Source organism: Ursus americanus, chromosome 31 (genome assembly GCF_024610735.1).
Source record: "Ursus americanus isolate L20-20 chromosome 31, mUrsAme1.1.p, whole genome shotgun sequence".
NCBI lineage: Eukaryota > Metazoa > Chordata > Mammalia > Carnivora > Ursidae > Ursus > Ursus americanus.
Genome location: NC_142157.1, coordinates 25,500,108 through 25,523,499, shown reverse-complemented (window position 1 = coordinate 25,523,499; position 23,392 = coordinate 25,500,108). Strand labels below are relative to the sequence as shown.

The 23,392-nt window shown below is 43.9% G+C and overlaps 1 long non-coding RNA gene across 1 annotated transcript; it reads right to left on the bottom strand.

The window, feature by feature from the left end:
• Positions 1-2,218: 2,218 nt before the first annotated feature.
• On the bottom strand, positions 2,219-22,937 carry LOC123789988 (uncharacterized). The gene is made up of 4 exons (XR_006778971.2): positions 22,706-22,937; positions 19,593-19,736; positions 9,449-9,557; positions 2,219-7,348 (listed from the first exon to the last, which is right to left on the bottom strand). It is a non-coding gene; the product is annotated as an uncharacterized LOC123789988 (long non-coding RNA).
• Positions 22,938-23,392: the final 455 nt, after the last annotated feature.

The following is a 23,392-nucleotide window of genomic DNA, read 5'->3' as shown; positions in this document are numbered from 1 at the left end:
GGCTTCATAGAATGAATCTGGAAGTTTTCCTTCATTTTCTGATTTTTGGAATAGATTGAGAAGAATAGATATTAACTCTTCTTTACATGTTTGGTAGAATTAACCTGTGAAACCATGTGGTCCTGGAATTTCTTTGTTGGGAGTTTTTTTGATTACTGATTCTATTTCTTTGCTGGTTATCAGTCTGTTCAAATTTCCTATTTCTTCCTGTTTCACTTTTGGTAGTTTATATGTTTCTAGGAATTTATCTATTTCTTCCAGATTGCCCAATTTGTTGGCCTGTAATTTTTCATAATATTCTCTTATAACTGTTTGTATTTCTGTGGTGTTGGTTGTTATTTCTCCCCCTCTCATTTGTAATTTTATTTCTTCATGTCCTTTCTCTTTTCTTTTTGATAAGTCTGGCTAGAAGTTTATCGATTTTATTGATTTTTTTCGAGGAACCAATTCCTGGTTTCATTGATCTGTTCTGTTTTTTTTAGTTTCTATATCATTTATTTCTGCTCTAATCTTTATTATTTCCTTCCTTCTGCTGGCTTTAGGCTTCATTTGCTGTTCTTCTAGCTCCTTTAGGTATAAGGTTTGGTTGTTTATTTGTGATTGTTCTTTCTTCTTGAGGTAGGCCTTTATTGCTGTAAACTTCCCTCTTAGCACAGCTTTTGCTGAATCCCTAGGGTTTGGGACTGTTGTGTCTTCATTTTCATTTGTTTCCACGTATTTTTTTAATTTCTTCTTTTATTTCCTGGTTGACCCATTCATTGTTTAATAGCATGTTATATAACCTCCATGTATTTGTGCTCTCTCCAGATTTTTGACTTCAAGTTTCATAGCACTGTGGTCAGAAAAGGTGCATGGTATGGCTTCAATCTTCCTGAATTTGCTGAGGTCTGTTTTGTGGCCCAATATGTGATCTATTCTGGAGAATGTTCCATGAACATCTGACAAAGAATGTGTATTCTGCTATTTTAGGATGAAATGTTCTGAATATATATATCTGTTAAGTCCATCTGGCATATAGGACCCATTTTAAAGATGGCAGTTGAAGCCATATTGGATCCCCCAGGGTGAATGGCTTTTGTTTCCTTCTTTAGAAAAAAGATCCAAATCCATATGTTTTGATTTTCATATCACAAACATTGTTTCTTGCATTTAAAGACACATAAATATGTATGTATTATTTTTAACTGGGTAAGTAGGACTGACTGACTGATTGGGAGTTGGTGATGAGGGAAGAGAGTTTCTAGGTTGATATAACAGGGCAGGTGATGAAGTCCTGCAGCTAACTAATAACAATAATAATTAACCCATTCGTGAGCATCAACTGTAAGTCAGTCGCATTCTGATTGCTTTACACAGGTTTTCTCACTTTTCACAACAACCCCTGTGAAGAGCACAATTGTTGGCCCTTTTTACAAAAGAGAAAACTAGTGGAAGAACAAATTAGGAACGGGGAGGAAGGAGAATGACAGATGGCGACCTCCCCAAGGAAATGTGGTGCTACGCTCCCTCTCATGGTGCAGACTTGGTGATGGGATGGGAACTCTTTCCCTGGCATCCAGGTGGCCTGGTGAAGTGGGAATAGATGTGGTGTGATGCTAACACATAGATGTGCCCTTGCCATGCCCTCCTCTACCCCCTCTCCTGACTGCATGTTGGCACCAAGGCAACCTTGGATGCTACCTATGGAAGATGGCAGAACCTTCTTGAGTCTGGATCCCTGAATGACCTCATAGAGTGGGCCTCCTGTGCCGCATTCCACCCTCCACCTCTTGGCCTACTTTGGAATGTGACACAGATGAGAAATACGTTTTTATTGGTTAAGCCACCAAAATTTGGGAGTACCATTATAACAGCAGTAACAGATAGTGGATATCTTGCTGTATCAAGTAAAACTGAGAGGGAAGTAAAGATGAGAAATAGTGGGCATGTTAAGTTTGAAATCTTGTGGGAAAACCAAATGAAAATGTCCAGGGGACAGAGAACGGAGGCTCATGGAGTCATTGTTAATGCATGCAAATTCACCTGTGTGCATGGTCTTAAATAAATAACAGAGAGAGGGGAGGAATGTTCTCTTTTCTGCCATCTCCCCCCACAGTGGCTCTAAGCAGGCAGTGAAATGGGGGTTACAAACCTGCCCCTCCTCCAGATGGTCTCATTTCCTTCCTATGTCCTCACGATACGAACACCTCACCATTCCAAGTATAATTCCAGTCTGTAACGAAACGTTTTTTTCTACATAATTGCTCCAAATTTGAGCCAGCTGTTTCATCTTATTCAACTGAAAAACAATGAACAAGTCTCATGTTGAAGAAATGTTGTTTTTCCTCAGACCCTGATCTTAGAACTCAACCTCATACAGGATGTGACTCTACTCTGTAAGTCTGGGAATTACTGTTTTCGGGATGGCAGCTGATTCGTGTGAGAGGATTGGCTCTCTTGGGGAGTATGAAGAGAGGGCCAAAGATGGAATCCCGGGGACCCCAACATTTAGGAGGCAGGTGAAGGAGCTGCTCAAAAGGCCTAATGAGCAGAAGTGGTAGGGAAAGTAGGAGGAGGACCAGGTGTATTTAGGGCTCCCCAAACCGAAGGAGAACAGAATGCCACAGAGTGAATAACTGATTGTTTCAAATTTTTAAAAAAAGGCAAGCTGAGAAAAGGGTCACTGGATTTGATAATAAATTAGCATTTGTGACTTTTGCCAGCACAATTTCAATGGAGCTATAGGCATAAAAATCAGATGTTGACGGATAAAAGAGTGACTGAGCAGTGAGGTGGAGGGAGCAGGGCTCGGAGACGTCTGGTACTGGGTCAGGCCTGAAGGTCCAGATGAGCTCTGGGAGCCAGCTCCTCAATCCTCACCTACCATTTCCTCACTGTCCAAGTACTCTTGGACTCAGTTTCTTTATCTGTAAAATGGGTTTAATGATCCCTGACTCAAAGGTTTCTGAGGATTAAATGAGAAAACAGTTGCAATTGGCTTTTAAGAAACCAAACAACTTGGAATGAGAGAGAAGTTTTGGGCATTCCAGGCATTGTAAAATCTTCCTCCCGATGAGGCAAGATGGCCAGGCAGCCAAGCACCTGCCCACAGGTGCCACACAATCCTTCTCCTCCTAGAACCGCGTTACTGAAGTGCCCTGGGGTGATGATTTGAGGACCTTTATCAGAGCAGCCTCGTGAAACCCAGGAGTTCCACTGCTGAAAAGATGTGGAAGATGTTGTGTATTGCATTACAAATTCTCAGCCAAAGCTGAGCTGGTGAGTGTCCCTTGGGTCACAACAGTGCAAGTAATTGTGTAAGTAATTGTGTTTCTCCTGAACAATTGGCCTTTTTTTATCTTGCAACTGATCATGTCCCTCTTTTCTGCAGTGATTACCAGGGAGCTTAGAGACAAATGTGTAGTTCAGCCATTGCGTGTACATAAGACACCATGTATGTGTTTTTGTACTGGACTCCTCTCCAGTACTTTTATGTCCTTATTCTTGTTATTCTCATATTTAAAATATGTGTTATATGATTTTATATTACGCATTCTTATAGTCTAAATGTTTTCTGTTACAAGAGAAGATATAATTTTCTTGGGGGGTTGAATAACTTTTAGCCCCATATCATAGCTGATTTTCAAAATATATTAATACCTCTCCAGTCTACCTACGTATCCTATGAAACTTGTCCTTGTGTATCTTCCTTAACACCAGAGCTCATGATGGTAGCTGACAATGACTGAGCCCTTGCTATGGGCTATTCTAAGTGCTTTTATATGTATTCATTAATCATCATAAGAATCCTATTTATGTCTGCTTACAGATAAGGAAACCGAGGCCCATAAAAGCTAAGTAACTTCGCCAAAGCTATGCAGATAGAAAGTGATCGAGCTAAGGTTAAAAACCCAATTGTCTGGCTCCAAAGTCTGTGTCCTTTCTCACCAAGCATGGCGGTAGAAAAATGCCACTTCTCTACACACTCAGTGACATAATACTTTAAATATTTGGTTTCTGATGCTCTGTAGGGTACTGGCAAACAGGGCTGGGGCAGGGGAACAAGGTAGATGGATTAAAATTTCTTTCATGTAATGAAATAGGAAAAATACAGCTAAGAAAAATACCACGTCTGAACATAAGTATTAGGAATACAGATCTCTTTGTTAAATAAGTGATGTTTGATTTGACTAATCTCCCTCCCCTGGCTTTGAACAGTCCTAATCCTCTTCTTAAGGTGCTAATTGCTCATACCTGTCATGTGTCTTATCATAATTTTAACTTTCTGAAGGCAGCTGGATGAAAGAGATATCGGTCTATGAGAAAAACAGGTTATATGTAATAAACATGTCATGTCAAGCATTTCTACTCTCTATCAACTTAGCAAAGTAGCGAATGGTCCAATTGACAGCAGAATATTGAAAAAAACAAGGAGATGATTTTGCTGATTCAGGAACTTTTGGCTTCTCGTCCTTCTTTCTCCTCTGAAGGCAGTTAACGAGATTATACTTTTAATCCCTGGCCGTGCTTTGCCACTCTGCTATCTTTAGTAGAGGCTATGGATGATAATAATATTCTTGCTTAATACATAGGATATGAAACAAGGCTGTTCCTGCACCTCAAATATCCTGCTCACTTCTCATTATTCAGGCCCCAGGCAATGTTCCACCCTGTCCGCAGAGCGGTTCCTCCTTCCCTGAGCTCACACGGACAAGACTTCCTTCTCGATCCCTGAGATACTCTTTGACACCCATATCATATCTGCAAACACTGCTTAACACCTGACATTGTCATTCATATAGACGTGAATATCTGTATCAGACATTAGATAGAAGTTCCTTCAAGCAGGAACTGAGTCTCCTTGTATTAACTATGTCCCACAGCACCAAGTTCAAAGGTAGGACACCAGAAATGTTTGGTGAATTAAGTGTTCAGAAGAAGGGGAGGGAGTAGGGGGCGCCCGGGTGGCACAGCGGTTAAGTGTCTGCCTTCGGCTCAGGGCGTGATCCCGGTGTTCTGGGATCGAGCCCCACGTCAGGCTCCTCCGCTATGAGCCTGCTTCTTCCTCTCCCACTCCCCCTGCTTGTGTTCCCTCTCTCGCTGGCTGTCTCTGTCTCTGTCGAATAAATAAATAAAATCTTAAAAAAAAAAGGGGGGGGAGGGAGTGAATGAATGAATGGAAGTAAGTCAGTTTGAAGGTTTCTCTGACTGACTAATCCTGCCTTGCTTAGGGCAGTATTTCTCTAAGGATGGTCTTTCCATCTTCTGCTCTGAATTACTTGAAATGAAGACATTAACTCTAAAATGCAAATTCCTGAGTTCCACCCCCAGTCTCTACAATCAGAATGTCTGGCCATTGGGGTAGGAATTTGCACCTTAACAAACGAACCCCAGGTGATTCTTTTATTTTATTTTAAGTAGACTCCATGCCCTGGAGCCCAATGTGGAGCTTGAACTCAGGACCCTGAGATCAAGACCTGAGCTGAGATCGAGAGTGGGATGCTTAATCGACTGAGCCACCCAGGTGCCCCCCTCACTGCAGATGACTCTTTAGCATATTACTCTTGAGAGCCACTAGCTTATCAGAGTATGTTCACAAGACATTTTTTTGAATGATGAATTGGAATAGTCTGGATTAAACACTGTTCCTCTCCATAGATTTTATAATTAAGCTCAAATTTGAAACAACCTGGGTGTCATACTCTTTTTGTAAGAAGTCAATTCTTGTAAAAGAAAGGAATTAAAAAAATTTTTTGCAAGCAGCATTGTAAATCCATTGGAATTGAGGGAAATTGCAAAGCCCGTAATTACATACTATTATGTTTTAATGACGCTTCTGCCTGGAGCATCATTTCACTTAAGAGTTTTTTAACTCGCACATTCCCGAGAGCAGCCATACCTCCCTGGGCAAGCTGTGAGAGGGTCTTAGTCTGGTCTTCAGCAGTAGCCTGTGTACAATCATTGGAATATCTCAGGGATGCTCTCCCTGTGTCTTCCCTTTGGAAATGTCTCCAGGTAGGGGCTCCAGGACACAGAGAACCATTTTCCAAACTAGAGCAATGGTCCTGCTCTGAAAATAGCTTCTAACCTGAGCAACACATGCCCCAAGAACAGCAGGAAGAAACCCCTTCTTCATAGCCTCCACCTTATCCAATGCAGACTTTTTGTTTCAATGGGAGATTTTCCCTTTTTGTTTCTTTTAAGATTTTATTTATTTACTTTAGAGATAGAAAGAGAGAGAGAGAAAGTACAGGGGGAGGAGCAAAGGGAGAGGGACAAGCAACTCCACACTGAGCATAGAGCCCAACACGGGGCTCGGTCCCGGAACCCCGAGATCATGACCTGAGCTGAAATCAAGAGTCGAATGCCCACCGACTGAGCCATCCAGGGTCCCTTCAATGGGAGATTCTTAAAGCCTAAAAAGAAAGTGAACCCAACAGGTCTACCATGACCATTCAACACTGCTTTTTGCTTTTCTCCTTTTCTGCAGTAGAGAATGTCCTCTTTCAGAACCCGAAGCTTTGGCTTTCTCTTCCCTAACAGGCACTGTGTGTGGTTTGGGTCCTTCCCAGTCCCTGAGAGCCAGGGAGAGTCCCTTGAAATGAATTTCATTGATTTGGTTCTAGACAATTTGGTCTTTTTTCTGAATCCTCTGCTTAGGATAGTCACTGAAATTCAAGTCACCCACTAGGACTGTGAGGAATAGAGGAATAGGACCCTTTCGTTTGGACTTTCCATATTAATACTTTCCAAATTAAGTTCCCTACTATGCTCACTTGAGTATACGCTCTTTCATCTTCTCCAACTTTTTTAATTCTCTTTATAGGTTTTTAAAAATACTTTTTCATTGAGACTATGGACTCTGAGAAACAAACTGAGGGCTTCAGAGGGGAGGGGGGTGGGGGAATGGGATAGGCTGGTGATGGGTAGTAAGGAGGGCACGTATTGCATGGTGCACTGGGTGTTATACGCAAGTAATGAATCATCGAACTTTACATCAAAAACCAGGGATGTACTGTATGGTGACTAACATAATATAATAAAAAAACATTTAAAAAAATACTTTCTCATTACCTCTTTTTTGAGGAATTTTTCATCACAAGTACACACACACATGTCCACTCCATATTTAGATGCAGTTTTACTAGGTTATCTCTTGTGTTTCACCTGCATTTCCATTATTCCGCAATATTACCACATTCCAGGACAGGCAACCATTTTCTTGTCCACGCCTTACTCTGATCCACAGGTCATACTAAAAGAGAGCCAAAGGATCTCAAAGGGGTGCCTGGTGGGCTCAGTCAGTAGAGCATATGACTCTTGATCTCTGGGTTGTAAGTTCGAGCCCCACGTTGGGTGTAGAGATTACCTAAAAATAAAATCTTTTTTTAAAAAAGGAGAAAGAAAGGGTCTGAGACAGACAATTCGAGCGCCCTGTTTAAGATGCCGGCTTTGTAGAAACACATTTCATGTTTTCCAGAGCCTGTGTATCCCAGCTAGAACCAGTCGTTTGGCGCCATCTGCTGGACGCAAACAGTCACAGATTGGGGAAAATTCGATCCGGCTTAATGAGCGTCAGGTACCCACTGCATTCCGGGCGCTGTTCCTCCTGGCACGGATGCTCTCCATCCCTTTATGACAAATCTCTCCAACTTTTAATAAATATCTCAAAAGCTAAGGGTCTTTCTTACTACTTCCTATTTCCTCTGAAGTTTCATAAAGCGCCTTTGTTTTGTTTAGTTGAGCAAGTCATGAGAACTAAGGAACCCCATGACAACCAACAACGATTACGGAGTGGAAGTCAACGTTTCCTTTGTCACGGGATCCCTAGAATCCAGCCTAGCAACGGCCACATGGTAGCAGCTCTGGCCTTGATTTTGTTTTGTTTTCATGTCTTTCTGAATGCAACAGTAAGCAAGTATTATCTGGGGTGGGTGAATATGACACACGGAGGTCTTTATTTGAAGAGAATTTTCTAGACTTCTCTGCCTGGCTGGGTCCTAAGAAGCTCCTAACCAGGAACCCTCTCCCCACCTCTTATGTAGTGAATCTTTATTAAGGACATATTCCTTACAACCTGTATAGCGTATTCTTTTATTCTTTATAGGAAGGGGAACTAACATTTATTAAGCACCTACGATGTGCCAGGTCCTGGACTAGGCTCTTCTCAGGGTATTATCTCATATCTCACCCAATTCTCCTGTTACGGAGTAGACCTAGTTATCTCAAGGTTAGTAACCCGCTCAGGGCACGCATTCATGTGCTCATCAGATAATTGCAGAGTATCTGCTATGGGTCAGGCACTTTGCATGGCCCTGGGGCTAGAATGGTGAACAGGAGATGCGGTCCCCCTCATGGAGCTAATTTTCTAGAAAGGATAACCAGTAACGGTCAAGCGAACAAGAAATGAGTACTGCCATCGGGCGTGTGGACCGAGCTACGCGGGAAGTGAGTAGCGGGAGGTGACGGTGTAACTGGAATGGATCTACCCAGAGCTAAGTTAGTTGCCGATGGTGAACTTCAAGCTCACAGAGATGTAGAGGAGACCACGTGAAGAACTCAGGTGGGTGGGCTGGATGCGCGTGGCATCCCACGCATTGCTGGACAGCACGTGATCAGAACTGCTTTCATCCAGTTATACTGGAGCTGTGTGTGCAGCACCAGAAGAGGGATCTCCAGGAGGCAGGTGGACAGACCAGCATGGAACTCAAAGAAGAGGTCTGACAGGGGGATATAAACTTGGGAGTCACCACAAAGAGATGGGATTTAAGGACATGGCAATGATGAGGTTCCCTGGAGAGAGCTCACACACAGAGGGTAGAACCCAGGAGCAAGACCTGAGGATTCCAGCCATCAGACATCAACGGGAGGAGCACCTGCCTAGGAGCAGTGACCCCAAACAGGCAGCAGGAGAACCAGGGGAAAGGGGTGTTACAGAAAACCAGCCAGTGCATGACAGGGTCCAGAATTCAGATCTGAGGTCAGCGTCCATGGCCCTTGCTCTGCTCAGGGCATTCATCTGGTGCATTGGGAGAGTGCAGTGTTGCGTGTGTGTCCCGCTCTGACAGTCACCCTGGCGTGTATTAGCTCAGCTGATCCTTATGGGTGTTCAAGGCCATCAAGGCAGGCGTTACAGTTCTACACATGAGGACAGTGATGCTCAGAGAGGTGACTGTTGAATAGTGCAGCTGGGATCTAGCCCAGGTCTTCGGATTGCTGGCCGAGCATTTTCCTGCTTAGTTCAAATCCTTGAAGATCATTTTTATGGCTTTATCACCGTCAAAAAACTTGCCTTTTTAAAAAAGTATCTATTGCACGAAATAGGGTGCAAAAAGTATTCAATTGTTGTAAATTGCTGGTGAAAACCTTATCTGTGATCAATGAAGGGAAGGGGAAAGTGGCAGAGATCGGGATCTAGAGGGACGGGGAAGGAAAATACGGATTGTGGGTTTTAAAAATAAAAACTCACCTATTTTTTTTTAACCTATAATCTGCCAGTCAGAGCTCCCAGGGCTTTCTCTCAACAACTTGGCTTCCACTGTCGCCATCGTAGTGACTTTCGGGAGACACATGGTTAGCTGCAGAAAGACCGAGAAGAGTTTTCAGCCTCAGGAAGGAAAAACTTGGAGCTTCTGACCTAAAACCTGGTCCGTCATGACTGAAAGCAGGAAAAGCACATCTGAAAGCATCTTGTAGTGTTGGGGAGGGGGTGTACTCTCCAAACATGGAAATAGACAGATGACAGTCATCATGGGGGGACAGGTGGGAGCAGGGGCAGAGGAAGTCCACTTCCAACCACCTGGAAGAAGTCCAGCCACTGAGGCTGCCATGTGTGGGGACAGAGTACTGAGGAGCCCCGACCATCTGAGTCTTCCCAGATAGGGAGGTAAAGTCTTTGAGACGGCTCCCGCTCCAGCTCCCACCTGACTGCAGCAGCATCTGCAGAAGAAACTAGGGCAAGGGCTGCCTAGCAGACCCCGTGAGACCCCAGGTCCCTGAGCAAAACAATTGCTGCTGTTTTAAGCCACAATTGGGGGAGGAGCAGTTGTTACACAGAAACAGGTAAATAGACAATTGTTAAACCTCCACCTCATCCCCAATACACACACACACACACATGCATGCACACACATGTACGCACACACACGCATGCACACATGCACACACACATGCACGCACACACACACGAGTGCGTGCAGAACTTTGATAATCTTACTTTAATAATTAAGAACTCTTTTTTTTTAATAATGATTTTTTATTATATTATGTTAGTCACCATACAGTACATCCCCGGTAAGAACTCTTTATTGATTGATTTCAGGGGTGCCTGGGTGGCTCAGTCAGTTAAGCGTCTGCCTTTGGCTTAGGTCATGATCCCACAGTCCTAGGATCCAACTGAGCCCCCATGTTGGGCTCCCTGCTCAGCAGGGAGTCTGCTTCTCTCTCTCCTTCTGCCCCTCCCCCACATCATGCTCTCTCTCTCTCTCTCTCTCTCTCTCAGATAAATAAATAAAATCTTTTTTAAAAAGAAAAGAAAAAGAAGCCTTATTTTAAAAAAAGAAGTGTTTATTGATTAATTTCAATGAGAAAGCCACTGTTCTATATATAGAAAGCTAGGGGAAAAAAACAAACACATGATTTCTCCCTCAAGAAGCTTATAGATTCATAAGAAAGAAAGACCAAAAACAAAACCCCATAAGTACAAGGCTATAAGTGCAGTAATCAAAGCCTGCTGAGATGGGGCAACTGACCCAACCTGAAAAATGGTGGGAGGGGGTTTCAGCTGAGCTGAGCCTCAAAGAGAAAAAAAAAGATAGGAGCCAAGAAATGACACTGGCGAGGTAGGCAGGGTTGTGTCTCCAAGAGCTCAGGGCACTGGTGAGCGGTGTGGATTGAATCACCCAGGAAGCCGCCAGCATCGTTTCTGCAGGGGAGTGGCAGGGTCGGACCCGAGTGTAGCAGCTGGCTACAGAATGGCTTGAGGGGAGAGGAGTTTGAAGAGGGACGGGCTGAGAAGCACCAAGGAGGGTTGGGGCCAAGGTGCAGTGGAACTGGCTTGTACCATCTTGCAAAAGCCAATGCAGTTTCTAGAAATTTGGGGGAGACACTATTAAACCTTGGATGGCTTGAAATCAGCCATGGCAGCCGTGGTGGGAGTATTTACGCCACAGACATTAGGCAAATGCTATAAAGCAAGGCTTCCCCTCAGAGCTGTTAGTCACTTACCAGCACACGAGAAGCAGAAATGCTAATAGAGTTTAGAAAAGCTTAAGAAGTTTTTTTTTAAGGGTCAGGTCTTGATAACTAACTCAATGTGGGGGGAAGAGTCAGAGGTGCCCCTAAATTTCTAACTCAACTGTCTGAATGTCATGACATGAATCGAGATGGAGAATAGAGACAGAGAGCCAATTTGGCCAAGATTATGAATTCGGGGGTTGTAGCATGTTGATTTTGAGATGTTTCAAGGGTTGCAGCGAGTGATTGGTTACAGAAGGTCTGATGATTGGGGGACAGCAAGCGCAGGACCATAAGAGGGAGAGAGGCTTTCCAGGGTGAGGAGGGAGAGCGTCGAGCATTAAGCATTGCAGCAGGCTGAGGAGGAATATCAGGAAAACACACTGCAGCTGTGGGGGAGGCCGGATCGAGCTCTCAGGGTGGCGTGAAGGGAGCACAGGAGCTGCGTGTATGATCACAGCTGTTAAATGCAGCAGAGGCATCAGGAAAATCACACAAGGGAAGGAGCTACACGTCACATACCCACCGCACCATCATTTCGTACCATTTGAGGTACAAAAAGTGGCATTTCTTTAGTATTCAAGCCACAGGGACAGTAAGCTCCCAGCTATAAGTGCCAACAGCCCACCCTAACATTCTGAAGGTTCCTATCTCATGAGTCTGAGAACCCCAGACAAGCCTATACCATGGAAGATACCCACCCCAAGAAGTGTCACTTCACAGAGAAGGGGCAGGAGTGGTGGCCAGTCCGGTGGTGTCTCTGCTAAAAGCCACCAGTTCTGTGTCAGAGGCTCAAAACCAAGGATTTGAGGCTGCTGCCAGCCCAACGATGTGGGACACGGGAGGCAGGATTGCCTGTGTCCTCAGTATTACCTTGAGCCAAGGTACCACTCCATGTAACACACACCATGCAGCCATTTTCCCCAAGCACCCTTATGATTCTGGTGTGTTTGGGAACAGAAGCAGTGACAGCATCAGTTTACCTGCTGTGCGTGGAAAGCACCCTCCCGTCAGGTACCCCAGGGTACCTTCCCACCAGCTGACCTGGTTTTAGTTCTCCCTGTTCCATTGGTCATGTCAAGGGGACACGTCTTCCCTATTCCGGGTGTTTCCTCCAGGAAGGGAGGTAGGAAGGAGCTCACTGGGGCCACCCTCCTGGATCTTTCCACCCATTTATTTACTTCAACCTAGGGGAGGCAGGGTGACTTGTCTGAGTGGTTAATTTGGGAGGAAACAACGGTGCACATTTATTCTTTATTCGCTCCCTTCTCTTTTTCCTCTTCAGAGGGAGTTGCCCGCAAAAGCATGAGTTCTGCTTTGCTCCTCTAGGGCCCCCAGGGTGTGGTAGCCGGGACTGGCCTGGGTGGACTCGTCTGTCAAAACTCAGCAAGCCAAGTTCCCTAGTAAATAAGCCCTCCAGCCAAGGCTTAATCAGTCCTAAAGGAAAATGTTAATTTTTCCATCTGCCCTTCTCTCTTGTCTTATGTCCCCATTTGTTCAGAAGCCAGGCAGGGAGGAAGATCTTGGACACCCCAAAAGGGTTCTCAGCCAAAAGCATTCAGGAACGACTGAGTTTTGTGTGAATAATGCATGTCAGTGTGTTAAAGGCCACGGAAAGGGAAAGGTCCTATTTTCGGAGCCCCCACAAAGACCCTGACAAAACAACAAAGCTATCCCCCCTGAAACCTTTAGCTATGGTCAAGGCCTGGGGTCTACCTCAAGCCAGGGACCCAGCCCCTGCCTAAGGAAAATTAAGTAAGCATGCTAGTGCACACTCCCCCTAGAAACGTTGCAGCTCAGGAACTAAAAGGGGCAACACCCGTGACTCTTTCCAGAACAAAGAAGGTCTGCTCCAAGATGACCAGGGTGTCCCAAGCCAGAAATAGAAAGGGCTAACCATTTTGAAATGTCAGCTTCTTCCGCTAAAAACAATCCTGCATCCCATTACACATCCATTGAGTTTAGCAATTAGAGGTCCTTAGTGATCTTGGACGGAGCAAAAGGGAACTCATTCAGGAGCAATCAGGAAATACTGAATTCTGTGTGAATAATGCATGTCACCATATTCAAGGCCATTGAAAGAAAAATGTCCTAAATTTTGCTTAATAGAGGCTTTTTGATCCACAATCGCCCCTTTCAGGCCAAAAACTTTAGGCCTCACCTACTTAGTGATGGAGTTATTTTGGGAATGGTAGGGACCGCCATATGTTTCTAGGCCAAGAGAAGAAGTCCCAAGAGAGGGAAAGATGACAAATAGGATAAACAGAATAATCTCAATCCCTCAAGGAGTTTATAATCAGGTAGATTTTACTTGGTAAATATGTCCCATGACAATGAGAAATGAAAGGAAGCCCCAAACTTATAAGTTGTAAACGCAAAATACACGGGTTACCATGCTTTTCAGATATTTCCAAAGATCTTGGCCCCACAGTTTCAAGTCACTCTTTTTTTTTTAATTCAATTAGCCAACAAACAGTACAGCATTAATTTCAGAGGTACAGTTCAGTGATTCATCAGTTGCATAGAACACCCAGTGCTCATCGCATCAAGTGCCCTCCTTACCCACCCCCCCACACTCTCCCCTCCAGCAACCCTCAGTTTGTTTCCTGGTGGTGGGTAGTAAGGAGGGCACGTATTGCAGGGTGCACTGGGTGTTATACGCAAGTAATGAATCATGGAACTTTTCATCAAAAACTAGGGATGTACTGTATGGTGACTAACACAATATAATAAAAAAATATTATTAAAAAAAAAAAGAATCTCTCATGGTTCGTCTCCCTCTCTGATTTCTTCCCATTCAGTTTTCCCTCCCTTCCCCTATGATCCTCTGCATCATTTCTTATATTCCACCTATGAGTGAAACCATATAGTATCTTTCTCTAATTGCCTTATTTCGCTCAGCAAAATACCCTCTAGTTCCACCCACATTGATGTAAATGGTAAGTATTCATCCTTTGTCATGGCTGAGTCATATTCCATTGTATACGTGTGTGTGTGTGTGTGTGTGTGTGTGTGTGTGTGTGTGTGTGTGTGTGTTTAGCACATCTCCTTTAGCCATTCATCTGTCGATGGACACCTTGGCTCTTTCCACAATGTGGCTATTGTGGACATTGCTGCTATAAACATTGGGGTGCAGGTGCCCTTTCGGGTCATTACATTTGTATCTTTGGGGTAAATACCCAGTAGGGCAATTGCTGGGCCATAGAGTAGCTCTATTTTTAACTTTTTGAGGAATGTCCATACTGTTTTCCAGAGTGGCTACACCAGCTTGCATTCCCACCAACAGTGTAAGAGGGTTCTCCTTTCTCTTCATCCTCTCCAATATCTGTTGTTTCCTGACTTGTTAATTTTAGCCATTCTGATTGGCATGAGGTAGTATTTCATTGTGGTTTTAATTTTTATTTCCCTGACGGCAGGGAATGTGGAGCATTTTTTTTATGTGTCTGTTGGCCATTTGTATGTCTTCTTGGGAGAAATGTCTATTCATGTCTTCTGCCCATTTCTTGCCTGGATTATTTGTTTTTTGGGTGTTGAGTTTGATAAGTTCTTTATAGATCCTGGATACTAGCCCTTTATCTGATATGTCCTTTGCAAAGTCACTCTTACTGATATTTAAAATGTAAGGCAGTTGTTCCTAATATTTGGGGAGTTATGGATAAAACTCTAATTCCCTACAAAGGCTCCTACAATGAGCATCAGGGGTTCACCCCTAATTTCCAGGTTCGTGCCCAGAGCTGTGGTCCAGAAGTCAGGAAGTTGCAACTGCCACCCAGAGGTCAGCAAAATGCAGAAGACCACTGTCAGTGGTCACAGATGTCCACAACCTGGGGACTGAGAACCATCAAAGGAATATGAAAGAGACTACAAATCCATCTGTTGAAGCCCCCCCCCCCACACTTGGTGCATCCACAATTTCCCAGCCCGGCACAGACTCACCTTCTAAGCCCTGTCCTGAAGCCTTGTGACAAGGGAGTCTCAGAAACAGAGTTCCCAGACCTCTTGCCCTTCTGCCACAGGGGAGAGCATAAGAGACAATTGGGACACTGTTGCCCCAGTCCCTACTCTACGCTCACCTCTGCTCCTCTCCCCATGAAGAATCAACAAGAGGGCACGCAGCGACGTGACCAAACACAATCCCTGTGTACCAACACAAGGGGAGTCAGAACCCTGGAAGTGGTGGGTGAGAGAAAAGCACAGGGTTATGGGTGACAGAAGGGGAAAACAGGAGGTCTGATGGGGAAGGGGCATTCCTCCTGACCATAAGACACTGGTGGTGTTGGAGCAAGTATGGTCTGGCACCGTGGAGAATGGGAGCAGGGAGCTAGTTGCATGCATAGCACAGCTGCCATGGCAGCACACCCCTTGTGAACTCCAAAAGGGCTGGAATGTATAGCTGGAAGCTGAAGGCAAGATTGATATGTTCTTCCAGACTTTCTGTGTGTGTTCGCATGAAGACAAGGTCTATACTGCTCCCTCCCCTTGGTGATAGTATCATAGGCTGAGAAGCTATAGAAAATGATTGAATCGAGGACTCCACTGATCAATGCAGGGCCTTTGTGTAAATTAGAAAAAGGAATTGCTTTACCGGGGAGAGGCATGGCTTGGTGCTTATGGTGCCAGCTGCCCAGCAGCCTGCATTCATCCCCACCGCCAAGCGCCACCATGCCGTTTGTAGCCAGCGCAATCGTGCAGAGCAGCCTCAATCAAATCCTAGCAAGACTAAACCATGGTAAATTCATGTTAGCCAATTTATGTACAGAAAGTGTGGGCAGGCTTACTCAGCATTTAGTCTTTTTTTTTTTTAAGATTTTATTTATTTATTTATTTATTTATTTATTTATTTCAGAGAGAGAGAGAGATGCGGGAGACGAGCAGAGGGAGAGGGAGAGAGAAACTCAAGCAGACTCCACGCTGAGTGCAGAGCCCGATGTGGGGCTGGATCTCAAGACCCATGAGACCACGCCCTGAGCCAAAACCAAAAGTCAGGCACTTAAAAAACGGAACCACCCCGCACCCCACTGTTTAGTCATTTTTTATTGGCTTTTTAAAAATTGGTTCTTAGTTATCATAAAAAGATTCAACAGTTTAGAAATAGTGTTGAGAAGGATCAAAAGGATTTACAAGCCATTCCAAAGAGAGAAGGATTCCAATTCCATAGCAGAGATATAAATCTTGGAATAAATGAAGGGGAAATATGAAATGAGCAAACCAATGTTTACAAATACAAGAAAGGAACATGATGAGAAGACATCCCCTAAAATGCCCATATCAACTATAATTAGCACAAGCCACTAAGTAGGATGAATCATGTTGAAAAATGAGTTTTTGATCTTGTAACATGAGCACCAGGGATGGAAGCTAAGCTGCAGGTCTCCCATGGACGACATTCTAGAACTAACCGAAGCCACCAAGTGAATATAATGAGACAGGTTGTCTCTCACCTGCCTGCTCTCGTCTCCAAAAAATTAGGCAAAAGAAGCAAATGAGGCATTAAGCAGCATCAAGAAGACAGGATGAGAAGGAGGAAAGCATTTTTTTATTAACTGAATATGGAGATACATGTAGAATTAGTTGTAGAATAAATTTTCTCCTCAAATTCTCTAGGGTCTGACTAAGAGCCAAGAAATACATAGCCAACCATATAAACTATATCTTGCAGCTTACATATAATGGCCAAATCTGTAGAGCGTCATGTTTACATAATGAGTTTATTATTTAGCATGTATGAGCATATTTAATCAAATAAAGAACACAACCAAACAGTTTAGTATTATTGCTTTTTTCTTCTGAACCCTATGGGAATTGATTAACTAAAGTCTCCAAGTTTCAAACTTACTTCTCCGCTCCTATCCTTCTGACAGCTCTATGGCTTTGGACACTAATCTCTCTCCTGAGGTTCATTTTCCCAAATGGTTGTGGATACCACACACTTACCCCACAGGTACTGCCCATCCATCTGGTCACCCAGGGCAGAAATTCTTAATTGTCTTCAACTGCTCGCCTCTTCTCACCTGTCACATCTCATCACCCTGAAATTCTGTCCACTCCACCTACATAAAAACTCCCAAATGTATCCCCCTTTTTATGACAGAATAAAATACATGACTTTTTTGTAGCTGAGATGGGGGTCCCCAATATCTCCGATTTCAAGCTTACTGGGAAGGACCCAACCCTAAGAAGAAGTCCCCCCCCTGCTAGTGGATCCCTGGAGCTCTTCTAATAGACAAAGTTTTTATTACGATGTTAGACATGATCTTAAATGCAAAAGGCTCTGGAAAAGTAGCAACCTGCATTGAAAGCACACCCAGGTGTCACTGCTTTATCACACAGCCTTCCAGGGGAAAGGGTGATGACACAAACAGAGAGTGAGGGTGGGAAATCAGACGGTGGGAGATAGGAGCAGGAAGAAAGGGTGCCCAGGGCAGAGAGAAGTCGCTGAGTGACATTTCATGAACACGCAGGCCAACAAGGTACCGTTGAGCCAACCAAGCCAGAATCAACTAAACTATACTTTTGCACTGAAGGTGACTAAAAGAATTCATGAGGATGTGCACCAAGGTAGACAGGAAATTGTTTTATAAAATATCCACAGAGACTCTTCCCTTTTTTCTAGAATAAACAGAATGAAGCAGTTTCCCAGAATTTCAATAAGACCCAATGAATGGGAAAGCTCTACATTTATGTAAGATCTCTGAAATCATGGCAGTGGGAAATAATGCCTCAGCACTTCCAAGTTCACAAATAGACCTTCCTCTTAGAGTTTTCACAGCCAGCTTTTCAAAGCTTGGCCACCACTGCCATAATATTCCATGAATATCCAATTGTCTCTGCAAGAAGTGTATTTTGGCTGGGACTTTTTCCCGCCTCCCTGGGGTTGGATCCCATTAACTTGGTGAGAACTGCTTTATGTGAATTGCTTGATGTGACTTCCACATTGGAACAACTCCTGTGTAATCAAAGTCATTTTTTCCCTTAGTTTCCAATGGAACCAGAAAGAGGAATGGATGAGGGCAGGAATATCAATGGAGTAATTGGTTGCAAAATTTAAAGCTCTATTAGCTAGAGAATTGACCCATGGAGCTTAGGAAAGAAATGTGCTCCTGGCATCCAGTTGTGAAAATCAGAGGAGACCAAGCCCACAGAAAGCTGATTTCCTGCTCATGTCTATGAATTTAATAACTGTCTATTGGCCTATGATAGGACCTCTGTCCACAATACCATATAAGGGTTAATGGAGTCTGCTGAGGGGAACACTGAGGTTTTATGGGTACAAAAGGTCATGGGCAATCCAGCAAAGATTTTGTATCCAGGTTTACCAAAGTCTCTTTGGAAGTCATCCATGAATACATTTTCTCAGGGGACTTGCGGCTTTTCAAATTGCAACATCATTTGTGATCATTGAACTAGCCAAGCAGTCAACCAGCCTCTATAGAAATATGACAGTTAATTTTATGTGTCAACCTGACTGGGCTGTGGGGTACCCAGATATTTGGAAAAACACTATTCTAGAAGGGAATGGGGGGATGAGTTTAACATTTAAATGGATAAGATGGAAAAAAGCAATTGCTCTCCCTAGTGTGGGTGGGTCTCATCTAATCAGTTGAAGGCCTGAATAGAACTGGATGCTGACCCTATCCCAGATAAGAAGGAAGTCTTCCTGCTTGACTGCCTTGAGCTGAGACATCAGTTATTTCCAGCCTTCAGGCTCCAACTGAAACAGCAACTTCATGGGTGTGAAGCCTGCCAGCTTTTGGACTAGAATTACACCAACAGCTCTCCTGGGCCTCAGCTTGCCGACTGCAGATTTAGAAATTTGTCAGCTTCTATTGGCATGAGCCAATTCCTTATAATAAATATATTATTACATAAATACAATTGAAATTGCAAAATCAAAATAAAATTGTATAGACACATACACACATATATCCTATTGGTTGTTTCTCTAAAGAACCATGATCAACAGTACAAAAAAGAAGTCTAAACTGAAATTGAGTTAATTTGGCATTTGTTAAGACAAGATACCGAATATAATGAACAGAAAGGAATGCTGTATTTTCAGAGTTGGAGGGAAGCTAAGAGATCACCTGTCCCGGCTTCTGTACTGTCCCGGCCTCTGTACCTCACCTATGCAGAGGCCAAGGTCCAAGGAACTCTGCCCCTTCGTGCGTTCTCAGGCCAGACCCAGGTAGCCTGATACCCAGGACTGTGTCCCCTACACCACCCTTCACTTCTGAGAAGTGAGGACTTTCATTCTGAGAAAGAATAAGTGAGATGGAAAAAAGACAAATCACATGGGCTTCAACAGTGACAGATGAATTATTTAATCAGAAGCAAGGAACTATGTAGAAAACGAGACACCCAGGCTGTTTCTCACTCACCAGGTGTAGGACGAAGACAATGGCTGGGATTTTCAGACCACGACAGAGAGCTGTGGTGTCTTAGGGTGATGACACTCCCGAATCCCTGGCTCTGCCTCCTAAGCACTCCAATGGAAAATTTTACTCCAGGAATTCTTGACAGTTCTAGAGCAAAACAAGGAAACAAGAATTTAACGTGTAAATCCACGTTCTGCTTTGACTTGAGAGAAAACGTGCTGGAGTCTGGGACAGCTTCTGTGTATACATAATGGACAGGAGCAGGAAGTAATTGGCAAGTCGTCGTATCACTAGGGTGTTCTTTTTTAATATTCGCAGAGGACCGATAAACACTGAGTCCTCCCCAAGGAGTTTACTGTTTCAAGATCTACAGACATGAGGCAAAGGAGAGGAATTAAACAAAGACCACACACACTGTGCTCTGGCTTTTCATAAAGCAGGGCCATTGTTCCCAGCACTCAAGATGCTTGGCTTGCAAACTCATGGCAGGTTAGACTCTGATCCCAGAGCCTCTTCTGATGGAAGCCTCGACTATACACCTCCCTTCTCCTACAGGCAGTTGCTTCAGTGCCAGATAGCCGCAAGAGGAAATACACACACTCATTTGAGCGCCTATTTTCAATCCTTTGGGGTGTACGTCTAGTAGAGGAATTGCAGGGTCACGCGGTAATCCCGTTGAACTTTTCCAAGAAATGTATCCGCAGAAGAAAGGGTGTACCCTTCATCAGACCTCATGATTATTGACTTTAGGCTCTAGGGTGCTTTTTGGTGTTGTTTTTGCAGCTCTACGGAGGTACCATTTACAAGCTATAAATTTCAGCCATTGTAAGCTCAATGATTCTAATCATGCCGATAGAGTCGTACAATGATCATGACAACCCCATTTTAGAATATTTTCATCACCCCTCAAAATTCCCTTGAACTTGCTTGCAGTCAAAGCCACTCCCAACCCCAGGGAACCACAGGTGTGCTTTCTGTTTCTCTCTGTTTCCCTTTTCCAGACATCTCAAATATATGGAATCATAGTTCAGATAGATCTATTGTATAATTGGGGTTTTTTTCCCCATAGACTTTTCTTTATTGTTAAACTGCAACACACATGGTTTAAGACAACAAAAAGGCATTTAATCAAGTGAAAAATAACAAACTGACCAATAAACAAATAAACACTCAAAATATTTTCCACTGGAAACATGTTCAGATGGTACAGGGTTTTGTGACCACTGTACTGCAATTTTCTTACGGGTTACTAGCCTACATACCCTTTGTTTTCCATAATCGTGCAGACATGAATGGAAGTTTGAATGATTAAATAAATAAAAAATTTGTTCACTGCAGAGAATCATTTCACAAGGAAGCCAAAGTGAGTTTAGAGAACAAAATTATTTAAGAAATTCTCCATGTAGTTAGGTTCACTTTAGAATCCACGAACCTTAAGCTGTTCCTCCTCCAAGAGACACTGACAAATGCTTTTTCTTTGGTCACGGTGAGGCTGAAGAGCCTCTCCCTATTCAGGAGGCTCAGTCGCAGTATCATTACAGGCAAAGGGGCTGAGGCTCTCCACTGATGCTCGTGAGACCACCAACCTCTAGCCCTCTCCCACTTTGTGGGAGTCACGCTTCCCTCCAACTGCTGTGAAAGAACACTTCAACTTTTAATGCTGTGGGCTCTGCTCCTGGGATCTCAGGGAAGCTCTATTTTTAACTTTTACCAAGGTCAGAACGACTTAACCAAACTTCAGAGCATGGACACTATTTCTGCCGTGAGCACGCTTTTTACACCTGCTTCATTAGCAAATCTAAAAGAAACATTTCTAGAGATAAGAATAAGAATCTCCCTAAGTTCCCATGCCTCTGAAGACCGCAACCTTGTACATACTAAAACCTAAGATAAAGTTTGTAATTTTCTGAAATGTCTTATGTCACGGCAAATTGTAACCCTTGATGTAAGAACAAAAACAAAAACCATATATAACCCTATATCAAAACTTCTTTCTTGGAGCACTCCTTCTTTGTGAAGATTGTGTATCCAGAGCAGCTGTCCTCACTTGGGCTCCAATAAAACTTTCTTCCTTTTTTTTTTTTTTTTTAGAAACTAAAAGTCTTGTTCATTTTGCTTTGACACATACCACCTGGCCTCTCTCCCCTTCGCTCCAGGACACCTGGGGTAGATTGCGTATAGAAAGGCTGTTTGTTCAAGAGTCCTGCAAATGCCCTTGAGGTACGAACCACAAAGAGATGAGCTGCTTTCTCCGGGGGGGGGGGGGGGGAGCACAGAAAGCATGAAATAAATGAATATCTCAACTGAATATGCTGCTACACGGCTTTGCATTTACCTACCACGAAACCACATCAGTGAACAGCTAAAAGCACGTGATAATCTTAGTCTTTTTATCTACACTTAGGTTCCATCTACTCACGGAAGTGTGAGAGGAAGGAGGCAGCACCCCAGACTAGTCAGGCTAAGAAGCAGGGCAGGCTCTAACACCAGCGACAACAGCAACGACACTGTGCCCCCGGCCCTCTTACTTTTACTTGTCTTAGCCCTTCATCCTCATAATGGCCATAGGCAGTAGGGGCTGTACCTCCAGGTTCCCTATTTAATACCTTTGACCCAAGCTCCAGTTTCAGAATGCAGAATTTTTTGTGTTTTAGAAAGGTGAGACAGTAATGTATTACAAAGTATGTAATTTATATAACTCCCCAAGAAAGTCTGAAGCACATCTCATACAAACTAATTAATGTGTCTTCAATGAAATAAATAATCCCATGAAGTGGTCTAAAGGCTGTAAGTAACTCTTCATCAGTTGAGGTCAGGTTTTGCCGCCAAATGAACTAAGAAAGGCTTTCGGTTCGCAGAACTTTTTGGGTGTTGCAGATAAAGAGAATGGGGCACGGCAAGATCAGGTGACTTGCCCAAGGTCACGGAGCTAAGAAGTGGTAGGGTTGCCCCACGCTTCAGACGCCCCCTCCCCGACAGCTGAGAAAACTCCCTTGACCACTTTCTCTACCAGAAACTCGACTCCAACCTTATGACTCCCCAGCTGAGTGCAGCCTCCCCCCAAATACTCCCGCACCTCCCTGCCCCCAAATCCTCTCATACTCATTTTATCTTACCTTAATATGGTTTAAAATAGAAGAAAACCCAGTGGGAGTGGGACTCACTCCAGGCACCCTGGACAGGCTCAGGAGGGATCCTCGGGTATTGGGTGTGGGGCCAGGGACTGAGTTGCTACCCACTGCCCAATTTTAGAGATTATTAACTCAAGGGTGGTGTGAAAGACCAGGCAGGGGGATCCTGACTGGAGCAGGCGGTCTAGAAAGTGAAACTGAATCCTTCCGAGTTGCCAGGAGAGGGCGCATCCTCCCTTTCCCACTTGGATTCGGTGGTTTTTTTTTTTTTTTTTTTTTTTCTCCTTGTCTTCCAGCCATTGGGCAGTTCGGGCGCACAACCACGTGCTGCGTAGCCCTGCTGGGCTGCGTCAGCGTCTTCATTACTAAATACAATTCTTCCCGCATCTGAAGTCCTTTTTTTTTTTTTTTTTTTTTTCTTGGTTAGGGGTTAGGGTTAGGGTTTTTTTTGCAGTTCAGAGACTCCAGAAAATAAAACCCTAGATTTCTGCCGGGGTTGGAATTAGGGGTTAGGGTTAGAGTATATGCCTGGTATTTAAAGTCCTTTTTGATCTTTGGCACAAACTTACTCTCAGACCCTCTCCTCTCTCAACTCTCCCCTCCTCCCCCTCTCCTCTCCCATTTCTGTTTTCTTGTCTTGCATAGGGTCCTGTTGCCGGGGCACAGGCTGCA